At 48.6% G+C, this 16,442-nt stretch overlaps 1 protein-coding gene and 1 long non-coding RNA gene across 5 annotated transcripts in view; one reads left to right on the forward strand and one right to left on the reverse strand.

Moving 5' to 3' along the window:
* Positions 1 to 16,442, forward strand: part of Kcnj6 (potassium inwardly rectifying channel subfamily J member 6) — a 243,770-nt gene that overhangs the window by 190,976 nt on the left and 36,352 nt on the right. The window lies entirely within an intron of this gene.
* The window catches only part of LOC125392961 (uncharacterized), a 44,581-nt gene that overhangs the window by 9,448 nt on the left and 18,691 nt on the right, over positions 1 to 16,442 (reverse strand). Inside the window, exon 2 of the long non-coding RNA XR_015000666.2 lies at positions 25 to 202. This is a non-coding gene — a long non-coding RNA (uncharacterized LOC125392961). The remainder of the gene's footprint in view (positions 1 to 24; positions 203 to 16,442) is intronic.

The raw sequence follows: 16,442 nt of genomic DNA on the forward strand, positions 1-16,442 counted from the left end.
AGAAGGGAGAGGGTCTAAACTTACTCAGGAGAAGATGTTGAGCACTGGATCAAGGTCATGTCAGTGACCATGCAAACCACAGGATTGAAGTGTCCAACCAGCACACTATTCAGATTGGTCCTCATACGTCCATCATTTTCCAGAATCTTCTGACCACCTGGGCTCGGGATGAGTGCTTTTCCTGAACCTGTAGACTGTGGTTCTGGGGAGCATGAAGAGTCAGAGCTTACACTGATGGCTCAGTCTGCATTCATCCAACAAGAGTAGACATGGTTCACACCCTTAAACCACTCTAAGAGGGGAAGTGTATTTCTTGTTCAGAAGCGGACAGCCAGTTGAAATACAATTTGAGATTCACTGTGGGAATCACCCAATGCTTTCTAACCATTATCAAATCCAACCCCAGCAAACCCAAGCAACTTCTCAGAGTGTGTTGGTGTCCACCAACATCAGGACCTTCCTGTAATCAATAAGCTGAAGCTAGAGAAATGTTTCTAATTATACTACCAGGCATACCAACGAAGGTATGTCACCCAGAGAAGACCGTAGCTGAAGCACACAGTATGAATAAATGAATGAATGAATGAATCCACCACTGCTTGATTGATGGGGCAGTCGGGGCCCATGGTGCTTTAATTCAGTCCTTCCTAATGATGAGACCCTTTAGTACAGTCCTTCATGGTGTGGCGACCTCCAACTATAAAAATTTTGTTGCCATTTTATAACTGTAATTTTGCTACTGGTTTGAATCATAATGCAAATATATATGTTTTCTGATGTCTTAGGCAATTGCTGTGAAAGGGTTGCTTGACCCCCATGATCCACAGGTTGAGAACCACCGCTGTAATATTTGTCCTGGTTACTACACCAATCCTGCCTCTGCCAAGTGGCTTCCGGTTATGTCCCACTACATCCTGTTGACATTATTGGAGTTCAACTTAAGCCAAAAACCTGAGCAAAGTTGAAGCAGAGACTAACAGCTGATCAGGAGGCTCCCACTGTTCCTGGGGCTTGTCCAAGCCAGAGCTAAATGATGAATCAGAGCAGAACAGGACGCCTGAGGCAGCGTTTCAGAAGTCATTTTCTGTGATGCTCCATCCCTGCATGTCCACACTTCCCACCTTCCCCAGGAGCTCCCAGGGGCCAGCAGACTTCAGAAAGCAAGTTTTAGGACACATCAAACTCACCACCCACGTTGGCCTTCCATCATCTTAACACTAAGACTAAAGTGTGGTTTTGGGGCCATCACAGCCCCTTGGTGAGGACATCTCTCTCCTCCATCACAGTCCCCATGGTGGGGGACATCTCTCCCTTCAGTAAACAAAGCCCTTGGACACACCCTCAAAGGTCTGTCATATACCCAGTGGTGCCTGAGAGCTCAGGGAACTGCTTTCTGATCCACAGCTAACCAACATGGGGGCTCTCTAGTCTGGCAAACCTGCACTGTTGGTACCACACACACAATCCCCCATCTCTATAGTCTTCCTTAAAAGTGCCAACTTAAGCTTCCTTGGCTACAGTTGGAAAGTAAATCACATCCAGGGATACGTCACCTTGGTTGATTTCTGTTGTGTCCCTTCTCCAGTAACTGCTCTGTCAAGTTTCGTTCACATCCCTAACCAGGCCAGTGACTCTGTACAGTCTCTAGACTTCGGGAAGACCCTTCAGGCCTCTGGCAAGTTCAAACATCTCACAGTTTCCTGAGGCAAGCTCCCTTTGCCCTAGCACAGCCCACTACAGACAACTACTAATGACAAGTGCTCACGCTGCATGGGACTCGTTCACTTCCGTGCAAACGGGCATTCCATAGAGGTCTTATGAAAAAAGCCATCCTTGAGTTTTCTTAGGCTTAAACACAGAGCAGAGCAGTTTGCCTCGGTCACCGTGTCCACATTTGGCAGCTCAAGCAACCACGGATGGAAAATAGAAATGGATCAGAGCTGAACATGCAAAGAGCTTTTATCATTCCCTAAGCAATACCATATAACTGTTTACACAGGATTTACCTTGCATTAGGTATTATCAGTAATCTATAATATAAGTATACAGGAATAAATGCAACACTTATGTGGAAATACTCTACCAATTTATAGAAGGGCTTGTGCATATATAGACTTTGGTACGCTCAAGAGGACCAGGACTAGTCACCCGTGGATATCAAAGGACTTTGATCACTATCAAGTTCATGTAGACTAGGAAAATGAAATGTAGAGAAAGGGGGGAGGGCATTTTTGTATGCTGAGTAGTTCATAATAGCAACACAGAATCACAGTAGTGGATAATTTATCATATGTATGGATATTTCAAAATAATTATATCACGCATTGATTAAATTTAATTAGAAACACACCACCCTACACCGGAAAGGAAAGGACTCTTATTGAGATAGTATCTAGTAGATTGTAGTGGAATCTCTTTTACTTTCTAAAATGACTAATTAATTAGTTAAGGAGTCTCTTAGGGGTGTAGCTGTATGGGTCATTGGTGAAGAATCTGTGACATTGAGCTTCTGGCGTCTGAGAGTCACTCTGTGACCCCTGAGAGCTCAGCCAGCCCTGCTGGTGAAGAGCCACCATGGGCTTTCCAGATATGAAGAAATGGGTGAGCTATAGGGTCTTTCTTTTCATTTCCCTCTTTCAGTGGGTTCTACTGTGTGGGCCTGCGTGCAGATGCCAAAGCCACTCAAGTCATTGTCAGGTTCATTGTGTAAAGAAGGAGGCAGAGGAAGGAAGAGGAGAAAGAGAAAGAAAGGAAAGATAAAGAGGCAGAAGGAGGAGGATAAGAGGTGTTAAGGGAGCCGGTGACTCTTAGGACATTGAGTAGCTTGTGAGGACATCATAAAGAATCATATCGGAGAATAATTTATCCTATATGTAGATATTATAAAATAGTTGTGCCATGCATTGATTAAACCATGCCAGAAAGTCTGGATTCCAGACAGATATCTTTATGGACGAACAGATCTTATTAGTGAATAATCAGGTACTTCACTGACTCCCGTACCCACATTCCTGACCCTATAGTCATCAGAGATCAAGATCACAGAGCAGCCTGGCCAGCAGTGGCCATGCCCACAGTGCACTGTGCTGGGAATTAATGGTGAGATTGCTAGCCAGAACCCTCACATCACAATCTTGACCCCTCGCTTTTTAGTGGTATCTCTTAGAGTCATCTGATTTTCCGGGACCTCAGCCCTATATCTGATATGATATCTATTCAGCTTGGCCTCAGGATTCTCAAATGAAGTGAAATAAAAAAATACTAGCCTGGAATCTGATATGAAGTAGACAATTAAAAGAGAGAGGCTGCATTTTAAACACTGGCTCATCTCAAACTCTTGGAGTTCCCTCACCCGTGAAATGGCAGATGGTCCAAACATCTAAAGACGTCAACCTAGCAAGAGTGGTTATCCTCCTTATTATCTGGGAGCTCTCCTGGAGGTACCTATGATAAAAAAGAGCTGTGAAATTCAAATATGTAAAATTCAAAGATGTTACAATTCTTGAGCTCTGAAATTACCCCCATAAGAGGAAAAAAGGAAGGAACAGACACACCTGTCTGTCAACTAACCCCAAGATTGAAAGGTGTGTGTCTCGCTCACATATTTTATATCTAAAAGAAGACAGGCCAAAGGGACACCCTTCATTTTAGGGACAAGGACCCAAGGAACAATCCATCACCTAGAAGAACTGTATGTCGCAATAGAACAAAGAAACTTTTCAACAACTGGACCCTTGGTCCACCAACTTTATCCATCAAAGATCTGTTATTTAAAACCCCCAAGTTAGAGGACAAATGCAATCACAAAAGCTGCAATGCTTCAAGTGCTGGGAGATGACTCAGTCTGAATTATATGCAGGAAGATGGGAGTTCCCAGGACACAAATTTTTAAAGAGTCAGGCAGAGTGGTGCACACTTGTAATCTCGGTGCTGGGGAAATAGAAATGGGGGATCTCTGGGGCTTCCTAACCAGTCAGTCCAGGCTCCTTGGTGAGTTCCAAGCCAGTGAGAGATCCTGTCTCAAAAGAAAGGTGTGTGGTGAGGAATGAGAAACTGTCAGCCAAGTATGGTGATGCATGGGTGTTGTGAGAACTCCTTCAGCCAATAGCCTTTAAGATCCCGGCCCACTGTGGGCGTGGTCTCTTGTACTATAAATGCAAATTAAAAAGCATGTGCAGCTCGACCACTGACAAAATGCATGGTGTCCATACTGGACAAGCAGGATACAAACAAAAAGACTGCCAAACCTTGCCTAGACAGGGTAAGATGGTGTTTCAAATCTCCCTGATTCTGAAAATGGTCTGTCAGCTAATCTAGGCCTCAGCCAAAGTTGGTTTCCCCAACATTGTAAATGAGACTTTGGTGATTGCCCGGGGAGCTGGTTGTTTCTGTCATCTATTGCACCTTGAGGAAGTTGCCTAATTTCACTTCCTGTTTTCTCGGATAATACTATTTCCCTTCTCAGATCTTTGATGGGATTGAAGATTAGATAGTCATAGTTACTTTCCTCTCATGACTTAGCCAAGCCATTTTTAAAAGAAGACTCAGACTCCTTAGGATAGGATCACTATTGAAACATTTAGCATATGTTTCTGGTTTGATGTTGGTCATACTGGTTGTAATTCTAGTTTTTATGTTTTTGCCTCTTCTTTTCCCTGGACAAGACTTGATATTTGTTCTTATTGTATATAGTTTTGTATTAGGCTTAGAATTCTCTTACTTAGATAAAAGGAGGAGGTGTTATGGAAACTTCTTCAGCCAACAACCTTTAAGAGACTGGCTGACTCTGAACAGGATCTCATGTACTATAAAAGCAGACAAAAAGCAGGTGTGGCCCTCTTGGCTGCTGGATTCAGTTCCAGTTCCCAGTGCATGCAGAGGATTGCATGTTGCTACCCTTACTGTGAGTTTATCCCCAAATAAATAAACCTTTGCTATACTCTATTCTGGGCTATTGTGGAACTCTTTGGTACGACAACACATGCATGCAAACATAATTCTTGCAAGGAGAAGGCAGAAGGATCAGGACTGCCTGGGCTTCATGAGACAGTCCCCTCCCCAAGAGGAAATTCACTGTCAATGCATTAAATGTCATGCACTATTGCATCAGACTGGTAAGAGGATGGCAAAGCCTGTGTCCTCCATCAAGAAGCAACAAATAGAGAGGAGGGGCTTTTGCATTGAGAATGGCAAGAAGTGCTTCCAAAGAGTGAGTGAGAAAGCCAGAGTTGTAGTAGGCCAGAGGGGAAGCATTAGTGAGTGAGACACCAGCATCCCTGTCCCATTTCCAGTCTCCTGCAGCCTTATTTGGACTGCGTACAAAACAATAGTTGAGGTTTCCACCCAGGGGCACCAGGACTTGAAGATGAGCTCATTCTGCCTGCATCATCTGCTTGATGAAAAGGAGCGTCTGCCATCCGTGCAAGGCAGCTGGCTTCTTTGGGGATGTGTGTACCTATTCAGAATCTCCTCTATCACCGGGAACATCCGTCCTGGGAACAGACCCAACCACATGGCTAAGATACTAGCTAAAGCATAGCCACTTCTCTTTCTTCCTCTCATCAGGGCTGTCCCAGCCCAGGCATTCCTGTGAAGCCCCTGGATTACTGTCCTAACCCAAGTCAGCTCTGGGAACAACTGTCAGGGCCTGAAGCCATTGTCCCAAGTGCTAGGAGTAGCCAGTTCTCAGTCTTAGAGGTCCTTGCAGGATGTTGGGTGCAGGCCTCCATTGGTAGTCATGGTCTTGAGGTTAGAAGAGAGACTCCTGGGTCTGAGGAGGGAGTCCTGTGAGCAGCTGTCTAACATCTGAGCGTACTGCTCAGGTCTCCACTTCTCTTGGAAACAAGCTCTAGCATTCCTCAGGAGTTCCTCTGTGCCTCGGGGAAGAGCTGCTGCTGCTTCTCTCTCCCAGGGAGCCACCATCCAGCATTTATGTTCAAGTGCATCTCTTCCCTAGGTCAAATCTGTGTCCTTGAACCTGGGGAACTAGCTGAGTCCACGAGCAACGTGCGTGTCCATCTACAGGTGTGTCCTGCTTAGCACCTCCCTGGGAGTGAAAATGTGGTGTCACAGGTCAAACAGACCACATTCAAAGTCACAGGAGTCCTTTCCTCTCTAGCAAAGCACTCTAATCTCACCAGGATGGTCCCCCTTCCATTGTCTCCACCTGAAGGTCCGGGCTTTTCTGATCGCTGTGCTCAGCTAAGCATGAAAGGACACGTGAGATGCCCCAAAGCAAACCCCGTGCTGGCGAGCAGGTCAACTGCTTTATTCTCATCCTTTCACTTTTAACTCTGACATTTTTATACGAAAGTCATACTTTCACATGACACCCTGTTCTAATAGCACACACGAGCACGTAATGAAAACCCCAGGGCCCCTATGCTCCCTCCTCCACACACAGAACCCATGCACACAGGGGCATGAGTGTCATCAGAAAGGCTCTTTTCTTGTTCGAACATGCATACTATGCATCAATGCATATTCATGTATTTTCTGCACTGGAGCATGCACATGCCCTCAGTTAATTGCTTCAAAATGTGCAGGAGAGTTTTATTAACACACTGACGAGCTATTTTTAGTGTTAGTTTTCAGAAAGAAAGAGAGGTGACATGTTTTTACTACTCAGCTTATAAGATAATGGGTTTATTGTGGCACTTTAGATAAATTTTTAAAATATTTTTAATTTTATGTATATGCATGTGTACCACATGTGCTGTTACCAGCAGAGGCCAGAGGGAAGCAGCAGACCCCCAGAACTGGAGTTACAGGCTGTTGTGAGCCACCATGTGGGTGCTGGAAACTGAACCCAGGTCCTCTGCTAGAGAAGCAAGTGCTCTTAATAGCTGAGCCATCTCTCTGGTCCCTCACCATGACATTTGCACACACATGCGTGCACACACACACACACACACACACTTTCTCATATCCCCCCATTGCCATCCCTTGCCCCCTTCCTCCTTCTCTCACTGATCCTTCTGCCCCCTCATGTAGCCCCCCTTCTGCTGGAATACATGCACACAAATACATATGTGTGCACAGACACATTCTATTCTGTATGTCAGGGAAAATGAAGCATGTGTCCTTGCTGCCCCATCATCATCTCCCGTTTCCTCCTCATCCTTCCCTTGCTCCCTCATGCTCCTCTGATTTTCTATGACACATATATGTGACCATGTAGAGTCTACATATGAGAGAAAGCTTTGGATTCAGGCTGTCAGTCTCTGCAGTTGGCCTCGGGGACAGGGTCCACTTAGACAGGGCAGGGTTACTTACCCCTACACCCGTGCACTCCTAACTAAGCCTCTTGCCCTCATAACTTCTCAGCGTCTGCACCCTTCCCTCCATGAGCCCTGCAATTCTCGCCCCTGGCTGTCTCTGCCTGAGAGCTATGGCCGGCCATCACCAGCCTCTCTGGCTTCCAGAACAGTTCAGTCTTAGACAGTAGACATGCTCCTAACATAGCACCTGGCCACAGCCTTAGGGGACATGAGCAGTGACAGAACAGACCTCCTTCCCTGCCAAGGAGTCATGACCTCACCAACCCTTCCACTGGATCTTACTTAGCAAGTGCCCCCAAGATCTGTGGTCATGTCCTGTGGGTAGGATGGCCAGTCTGCCTTCACCAGTGAACACCTTGCCGGCCTTTTAAAAGAAGCTTCTGTCTCCTGTCCCCACCCCACCAGGGAGCCACACTGGAGCCATGGGCTACCCCGCCTTTCCCCTGTATCACTTCTTTCCTTCCGTTCCTGGTCCCCGGTCCCTGGCGTTCTTCCCATCTCTTCTCTGTCCTTCTCTTGTTCACATCTCACCCACCATCCCAGGCCTGCTTCCTGGATGTGGACGCGTGTACAGGTTCCCTTTCAATTGCAAAACACTGCTCCGTCTGGCGGGTAAGGGCTGCTCTGTGGAAGACTAGCCAGTCAGTCGCCTTTCTGTTCAGCAGCAACACTGCAACGAGCCTCTTCAGCTTTGGCAGGGTGGGCTCTTAGGAGATCGATGGGATTATAAAGGGCCTGTGTGTACTGCTTTGGAAGATTTCTGAGTTATACGGCATCGCGACAGTTTACAGTCTCTCTCCAGAGGCAAGCACAGCCGCTGTCTCTGCAAATGAACAGCACATCCATCTTTGCCAATAAGACAAGGCTGGGTATCATTTGTATTTCTCGGGGTGTAATTGAGAATATATTGATGTATGCCTTTTGCTGCTGTTTGCATGTTTTTCTTGGGGATTTTTATCTCATCTAATTGACACACTATAAAGCCAATCAGCCCCCTGCCAGTTACGCGTTCCGCAAACATCTTTCATAATCTGTCCTTCGCCTCACAGGTTTGTTTATTAATTGATTTTTTTTTTTAGTTTTTGTATCTTTTGACTATAGAAATTTTCTTTTATGGGATTAATCTTATTGACATCCTTTTTCATGTGGTCACCTTTTACGAAACAACCAGACAGCCTCCCATATTCCTCCTAACTCATTAGAACAAAGATGACTGTCCTGTTTCCTTACAGTACTTTGACTAGGGTGTGTGCACGTGGCATGTATGTGTGTGTGTGTGTGTGTGTGTGTGTGTGCATGCATGTGTGTGTGTATGTGTGTGTGCGTGCATGTGTGTGCGCGTGTGTGCCTGCGTGTATGCATACCACGTGTGTGCGTACATGTATGAATGCCAGGTGTGTGCGCATGCATATGCGTGCATGTATATGTGTGCATGTGTGTGTGTATGTGCATGTGTGTGCATGCATGTGTGTGTTCTGCTTGGGTGTTGGTTTCTTGTTTTGCTTTGTTTGGTTTTGGTTTTTTCTGGCTGTGCATTTTGATCCAGTTGGCTCAGCAAAGCAACCAGCACTTTTCCTGAATGACCGGCCAGTTGTCCTAACACGTTCGCTAAGACGATTCCGCTCCCTTCATAGCGGCCATCGCCTTTGTGTTTTCTCCTTCCACATGGCCCTCTTCAGCCAGAGAAAACGTCAAATAACCCTACTGCTGAGGCTGCACTGAGTGTGTCGAGTGTGAGCCTCAGCTCCCAAAAGCCGTCCATGCCTACATAACAGCTCATAGCTGCTATTGCCAACATACACCCTCCCAACTCCCTAGACCTAAAAATGGGACATTGCTTGGAAACAGAATCACTGAAATGTGATTAGTTAAGATGAAGATATACCCCAGAGTCACTAATCTCCGGTGTCTGGTGTCCTTATGAAAAGGGGTCATCTAGACACAAGCGCGCATGCAGGAGGACACCATGTGAGAATGAAAACAGAGACAAGGCTATAATGCCACACCCAAGATCACCAGTGACTGACACCGGAACCCAGGAGGGAGGCCTGCCTCAGACCTCCCCCACAGCGGAGTGGGGAGACCCCAGCATTGTGGTGGTTTAAGCTGCTCCACCCCATTTGTGGACTTCTCTACTGCAGACTCAAGAGACCAACACAGCATTTCATTATAGCAACTCCCCTGCCACGCATGGTTTTGTTTCCCCTGGTTTGGGTAATGGTCAACCACAATCTAAGAATACTAAATGGAATATTCTATAAATAAGCGATTCCTAAGTTTAAACTGCGTGACATTTTGCGTGGCACAATGAAACCTTCTGCCGTTCTACTTACAGTCATCTCTGTCCAAAGCATCCATGCCACATGGACCACTCACCCACCAGGCAGTTATTGGTGATCAGACCAAATGGCAAAGTTCCACAGTGCTTATGTCCCAATCACCCTTAATGACCGAATAACAATGGCGCCAAGGCCTAGGAATGTGGTTGAGCTGCTAGGATCTGCCCACCGCTCACAAGGCTCTGGGTTCAGTTCCCAGGTGGCACACTCCTGTAACCTCAGCACTTGGAAGGTAGAAGCCGCGGTTTAGGAAGGTTGCTCACAGTGCGCCCATAGCCAAAAGCAAGAGAAGCAAACACCTTTGTTTATCTGCTTTCCGCTGGCTTTCTTCTCTTACCCAGTCCAAGGCCCAGCCCGAGAAATGGCACCACCTATACTCGGGTTGTTCCTTCCATCCACCTACAGACAGCACATTCAACCTGAGACAGAAAATCCCTCACTGAGACTTTCCCCGGGTAATTCTAAGATGTAGCAATAAAAACTAACTGCACAGAGGTTTTATTTTTAAAAGCATGTGTTCAGGGCACTCAGATGTGTGGTGAGTTAGTATTAATCTCACAGTGTGCTAAATTTTACAAGGTAAATAGTATGGTTGGTGTGTGTGACTCAGTATCTATGTGGTTTAGTGTGACCCGCCCTCACTCCCTGCAGGACACTTACGTATTCTGAAGCCTCGTCTTTTGGCTGTTAGGGGTCAGTGCACATATTCCTCCTCTGTGTCCTCCCTTCCTGAGAACACAGTCACTGAGCAGCTCAGGCAGTCAGGAAAACTCACTCCTGGCCTCATGCCCACCCTGCTCAGCAGGCACTGCAGGCAGCCAGCTCCTCACAGGCTGCAAAAGCCACCCTCTGCCCCTCTCTCCACTCTGGTCATTGTGCCTTCTCTGAGACACAACAGAAAGGGCCCTGGCCCAAGCTCCAGACCATCGGCCCAGTGCTAGACAGCTTCCCACTGGAACCCTTGGCTTCCTCTACTTCCTCTGAACCACCTAGGTCCTGTCCTCTTGTCTTTCCTTTCCTCCCTTGTCTGTACTGAACAAATACCATTGTGACCCTTAAAGAGACAGCTCACCTGAAGACCTGACAGGATTCCTCTCGGTGTGTGAAAGAAAACAACCAGGAAGGAAGGGATAGAGAGAGGGCTAGGCAGAGAGAGAGAAAAGATGACATTTTAGGGAACCCTCAGGACTGAGTCAAAACTATCCCTCTCTAAACGTGTTTTTCAAAGGCCGGAACTTTGAAATCCCCCAGGAAGGAAGCTTGCCCTGGCACAGAGGCTCTACCCAAGGCCCCTGCCATGGAGGGGAAGGTACATGGGGCATGGGCACCTTCTTCCCTGCAAACAGAACGTTTCTTCCAGGCTTGCCATGTGCTTGTGTGTGAATTTTTGGTGACCTCCCACAGCCAATTTCCTCCCCTGGGAACACACTGCTGAGGGAACCTCCCTAGCTTGTCGCTAGAGCCTGGAACTGCGGGTGGAGGCAGGCTCTGTGTACCTAGGAAAACAAAGCCAAGCTTAAAATTCAAGTTCTAATCTGAGCAGAGCCTGCTCCCCAGGGTGGGGATGACCCTGCTGCTCCCCAGGGTGGGGATGACCCTGCTGCTCCCCAGGGTGGGGATGACCCTGCTGCTCCCCAGGGTGGGGATGACCCGGCTGCTCCCCAGGGTGGGGATGACCCGGCTGCTCCCCAGGGTGGGGATGACCCGGCTGCTCCCCAGGGTGGGGATGACCCGGCTGCTCCCTGATGTGTCCTTGTCTGCCTGTCACAGCAGTTTCCTACCAGGCTTTAGGGCAGGAGGTAAGACCAGCTCTGCCTCCACCCCAAGGAATGTTCTTCAGTTGTTCTTGAGTGGACAGAAAATCACTCTGGCCACTACCAGGACACACCCCATCTGTAGCAGGCTGGCTGGTGACCACCAATAAGATATGCATACACTATAAGCTTCATACCTACCCAGAAGCGTCTTTGCATATTCACTGAGGTTAAAGATCTCAAGATAGGGCTATCCTGAGTGACAGGCAGCCAAAAGCCCAGGGCGGGGGAGGGCACATGAAGGTTGAATGTCACAGCCAACAGCCAACAAGATTGCCTGATGCCACCTGAAAGCTAGAACAAGGGCAGAGGAGTCCCCAGAGCCTTCGTGGGGAACACAGCCCTACCACGCCTTGATTCCACACCTACTGCCTCTACACCCGTGTGAGATGTCTCTGACTCATGCTGGTCCTCAGGCCGTCAGCAAGCACAGGAGACTGGTGGTCTCTACTGAGAGCCCTTGCCTAGTGATTGTCTGAATAAGGAAAGCAGCCGGCAGGGGTCTCCCCAGGGGGTCCAGGTAACCCTGAGACTTTCCCATTGGTGGAGGAAGAAATGAGGCACCGAGTACCTGATATGTCCAACCCTCATCAAAGAAGACAGGTACCATGTTCTATACCTCAAAGCACACGGAACAGTGTAGGAAGGGAGGGAAAGGGAGGGAGGAGAGAAGGATGGAGGGGGGAGGAGAAAAGGAGGGAGGGAAGAGGAAATAAGGAGGGGAGAAAGAAGGGAGGGAGGGAAAGAGAGAAGAAAAGAGGGCGGGATAGAGAGAAGGGAGGGAAGGGAGGGAAGGGAGGGGAAAGAGAGACAGAGGGGAAGAGAGGGAAGGAGGAAAGGAGAAGAGAAAATAAGAAGGGGAGAAAGAAGGGAGGAAAGGAGGGAAGAAAAGAGAGAAGGAGGGGTAGAGAGAAGGGAGGGAAGGGAGGGGGAAGGAGAGACAGAGGGGGAGAAAGGGAAGGAGGGAGGGAGGAAGAGTTGGGGGAAGCATTCTCTGTAACCAGTGTCTGCCTGGGGCCTGGCTAATCAGACTTGGTTTGGGGGATGTCCCAGGAGCCCCATCTCCACCCCCACACTAGTCCCCACCTGTCACCACGAGTCGTCTTGAGAAAGCTTACTTTCTCAAAGTTCTTCTCTAGTTGGAACTTCATAGCTTTTCTCCCTTCTAAAACGAAAAACAGACGAGCAAATGACAGAGTAAACATTCCCCTACCAATGGGGGAGCCAGCCAGGAAGAGACAAAGATTCGTGAATCGAACTTCTGAGCAGCTTTCTCTCTGTTACACGTGAATGTCTGGCTGTGTCAAATGTGAATCACAGTAGTGGCTGCCCTCCTGCTGACAGGGGCCTCCCTGAGCACCGTGTTCTGTGATGCGCCTGCCTGCCGAAGTTCAGCAAATCTCTACGGGGTCACGCAGGCACAGAACCAGGCGCCTGTGGTGTGGTGCTGAGATGGAGAAGCCGGAGAGCGGAAGGGTTCCCGGCTTCCCACAGTCCTCGCTGTACACAAAATGTCCCTCCCAGTGAAGCCCAGTTGGCCAGTGGTCATCCTCAGGCCCTTAGGGCGGGCAGCACTTGCCAAGCGATCATCAACTGATCCCTATCCTCCACTCATTTGGCAGGAACTTGATCTCTTTCCCACTCCCCTGTCTTGGCCTGAGATTTACGGAATGCTGGCTGTGTTCTGAGTGTTTCCGGTGCATTGATTCACAAAAATCCTTGCAGCTCCTCTAGGATGTAGGCTTCACCTCTAGCACCCCAGACAGGTAAGGACACAGAAGCGCAGAAGACCTAATTATCTTGCCCAAGGGCACAGACCACATCATCAATCTGCTGCCCCAAAAACCTGGTGGCTGAAGGCAGCCAATGCGGTTGTGTACCTTCATCCATCAAGCCCCAAGAGCTGCTGGGCTGAGTCGCTGTGGCTCCGGAGCTCTCGCGAAGTTTCTGTTTGGAGGTTTGGCCAGCTTGGAGGATCTACACTGGGCTAGCTCTCTCCACATCTATTGGTTGGAGGTCTCAGTTTCTCCATAAAAACTGTTGCATGCAACCCCCCAACATGCCAGCTAATGTTTCTCAAAGCAGGAAGTGCAAACGAGTACTAGGAAAAGCCACAATGCCTTCTCTAACCTAGTCTCTGAACCTACACACCACCCCTCCACTTCACTAGAGTGAGTGCCAAGTCCAGCCCACACAAGGAGGGAGGCTTCACGGCAGAGCAATGGGAAACTGGGGGACACATTTTCACAGCCCTCAGCATATAGGTAGTGGGATGTGGCCTGCTCAGCCTGATTCCAGGGCTAACTCCTCACCGTCATGGGAGGCACCCCTGAATTCACTGAGTAGTGTGCTTTGACAGTCCCAGCCACACAACTATAGACCTTAGGCAGCCGTCTTCTGCCTTCTAGGCTCTTTCCCCCAGAGCTGCACGCCAGGCACTGCAGTCTGCCGTGGAATTGTGCAGCAAGCCTAAAGCCCAGGACAGAGCTCTCCAGACCTACCAGAGAAATTTAAGACAGCGTACGGTTTTGCTTTGATGCCATAGTTCTGGGTGATAACCCCTGCTCCCAAAAGTGACCTTAATACTCATCAATAGCACTCCATTGTGGGAGGTTTAACCTTTCACATCCCCAAAGGCCTGTCACTATGTAGTTCCGACTTGACGTCCACATTGCCTCCTGCCTGAGTTGCCCATGACCTACTTCCCTGGGTTTATCCTCCACAGCGGTCTTGAGAAACCCAGTCTCTAGAACAGCTTTCTTGACACACCTCTTCCCCAAGTTATCCATCTCCTTCTCTTTCATCCCTAGGACTTCATATACAACAATCAAATTACTCTTAATAATTTGTTCTCATTCTATCCTCCGCTGGAGAGATACATCTGTGTAATACTTCTGTGGGTCAAAAGCAGGCACTGTGAGTGTTTCCTGTGGGTGGGTGGGTGGGTGGATGGGTGGATGGACAGGCAGATGAATGGATGGATGGATGTACGAACAGGCAGATGGATAGACGGACAGGCAGATGGATGGATGGTGGGATGGATAGATGGTGAATGGATGAACTGTTTGATGAGTAGGTTGGTGATAAGTGGGCGGGGCGGATGGATGGATCAATAGATAGATGCATGGATACACCGATGTATGAATAGATGGGTACATACATGTATCAGCAAGTAGAGAAACAAGAAGACAAAGGGAAAGGTTCTAATCTCATGGACCATACAGGAGTTAAGTGAAAACACTGTTAACTATATAGTCTGGAGACATTTACTAAGGAAAATGTTACAAAAAAACAGCTGATCAGGATAAACTCATGAGAGAAGAGGTCTAAAATTTAAATACAGAGGCAAAGAGAAAGGGAACGGATGGGAGATGGGAGGGGGAGAAGGAAAGGCAAATAAAAGAATAATTTACAATTCCCAGAACTTTGTCCTTTCAAGTCGAGTAAGGCTATTTGGGGTTGTTTCCTTGTTTTTTCTCTACAGAATTGAAACCAATCCTTTTACCCAGATTGCCTCTGAGCGGGAGGTAGGGGATACCTGTCCATGCCTATCACACCCAGATTGCCCTGTCACCATGGAAAAGCCATCAGCTCAGGGCTGTTTACGGCATCCTTCCCCTTCCTCCCCCATTCTAGCTAGCACACTGCAGCAGCTGCCTGGAGCTTCTCCTGAGCCACTGGGGGCCCAGTCTTTGCTGCCAGAGGCAACAGTCTGCCATTCACTGCTGGGGGTGGGGGGCAGTGGGCGTCAAAGTATGCCGGGATTTGAAGGAAGCAATCGAAGCAGTGAGCAGCTTCTGCCCTGGTCAGTTTGATTGGTGAGCACCGCATCAGCCTGGCTGGGAGCCCTGTTCCTACAGTCATCCGGGACCAGAGCTGCAGTCACGGTTAACGAGGTCTCGGACCTTCGCACTGAGGACAGCGGTTGGGAAGCTACGGGGCCTGCAGCTTTCTCTCCTGCCCTGGAGCCAGCACTAATGATATCAGGGCTTCACCGTCCTCATTACAGGGTGTCCTCTATGTGTCAGTGTCCTTGTAGGTCCCTGACGTCTGTCCTTTAAACTCGGTAATGTCTCCCACCCCTGGGTCGTGGTCATCAAAAATGTTCCAAGTGGGTGATCACCCCCACCTAGAATGCCTGCTGTGACCTGAATGCCACCCCCTTTCTCACCCTTGGTTCTTCTGCAACACTGAAGAGGACCTGGGATTCTTGCTAGGCAAGGGTTCGGCCTTGGGCTTGTCAGCCCATCTCCCAGGCCTTGTCACCCGCCACCCTTTCAATGCGCTGGCCCTGGGCACTGTCTAAAGGTGAATAAACTCTATCGTGCATGCAACCTTTGTGCCAAGGTACCAGCATCCGCACACACAGCAAACCCGGCTTCTGGGAACCCCACACCCCCACACACCCTCCTGGATTCCCTGCAGCACCTCACAGCGCTTTAGGATTCTCCACAGGTTTTCACACTTTGAGCGGTGGTATTTCTCGGTTGCCTGGCGTCACTGGCTGCAGAGCTCAGTGGTGAGCAAAGCATGGGGCTTCCCGCACTAGCTCAGAATCCACTTTGCCTAGGTAAGCATTTGTTCCTTGTGATGCCAGACCCTTCTGGAAGGGTGGGTTCCTGTGCTTTCTCTCAGTCTTGGCCCAGAGATCACTGTCCTAGACTACAGACCCCCAAGTGGTCCTCCACTGCAATTCTGCAGCCGTGCAGAGCCCAAGTTGTAACATGAAGGCCAGCTTGTTGGGGTATCTGTCCCGCCCGGTACCCCACAGCCGGCAATTCCCAAAGAAAATCAATCACACAGAGATCTCTATAAGTTATAAAGCTGATTGGCCCATTAGGTCAGGCTACTTATTAGTTCTTATAACTTATGTTACCCCATTATCCTTATCTACGTTAGCACATGACTCAGTACCCTTTCCAGCGGGGCAGTTTACATCTTTCCTCTCCGGTGGTCTGGGCAGAACTGCAGAGGAAGCTTCCTGCTTCCCAGAATACTCCCAGTCTCTT

Source organism: Myodes glareolus, chromosome 2 (genome assembly GCF_982192425.1).
Source record: "Myodes glareolus chromosome 2, mMyoGla1.1, whole genome shotgun sequence".
NCBI lineage: Eukaryota > Metazoa > Chordata > Mammalia > Rodentia > Cricetidae > Myodes > Myodes glareolus.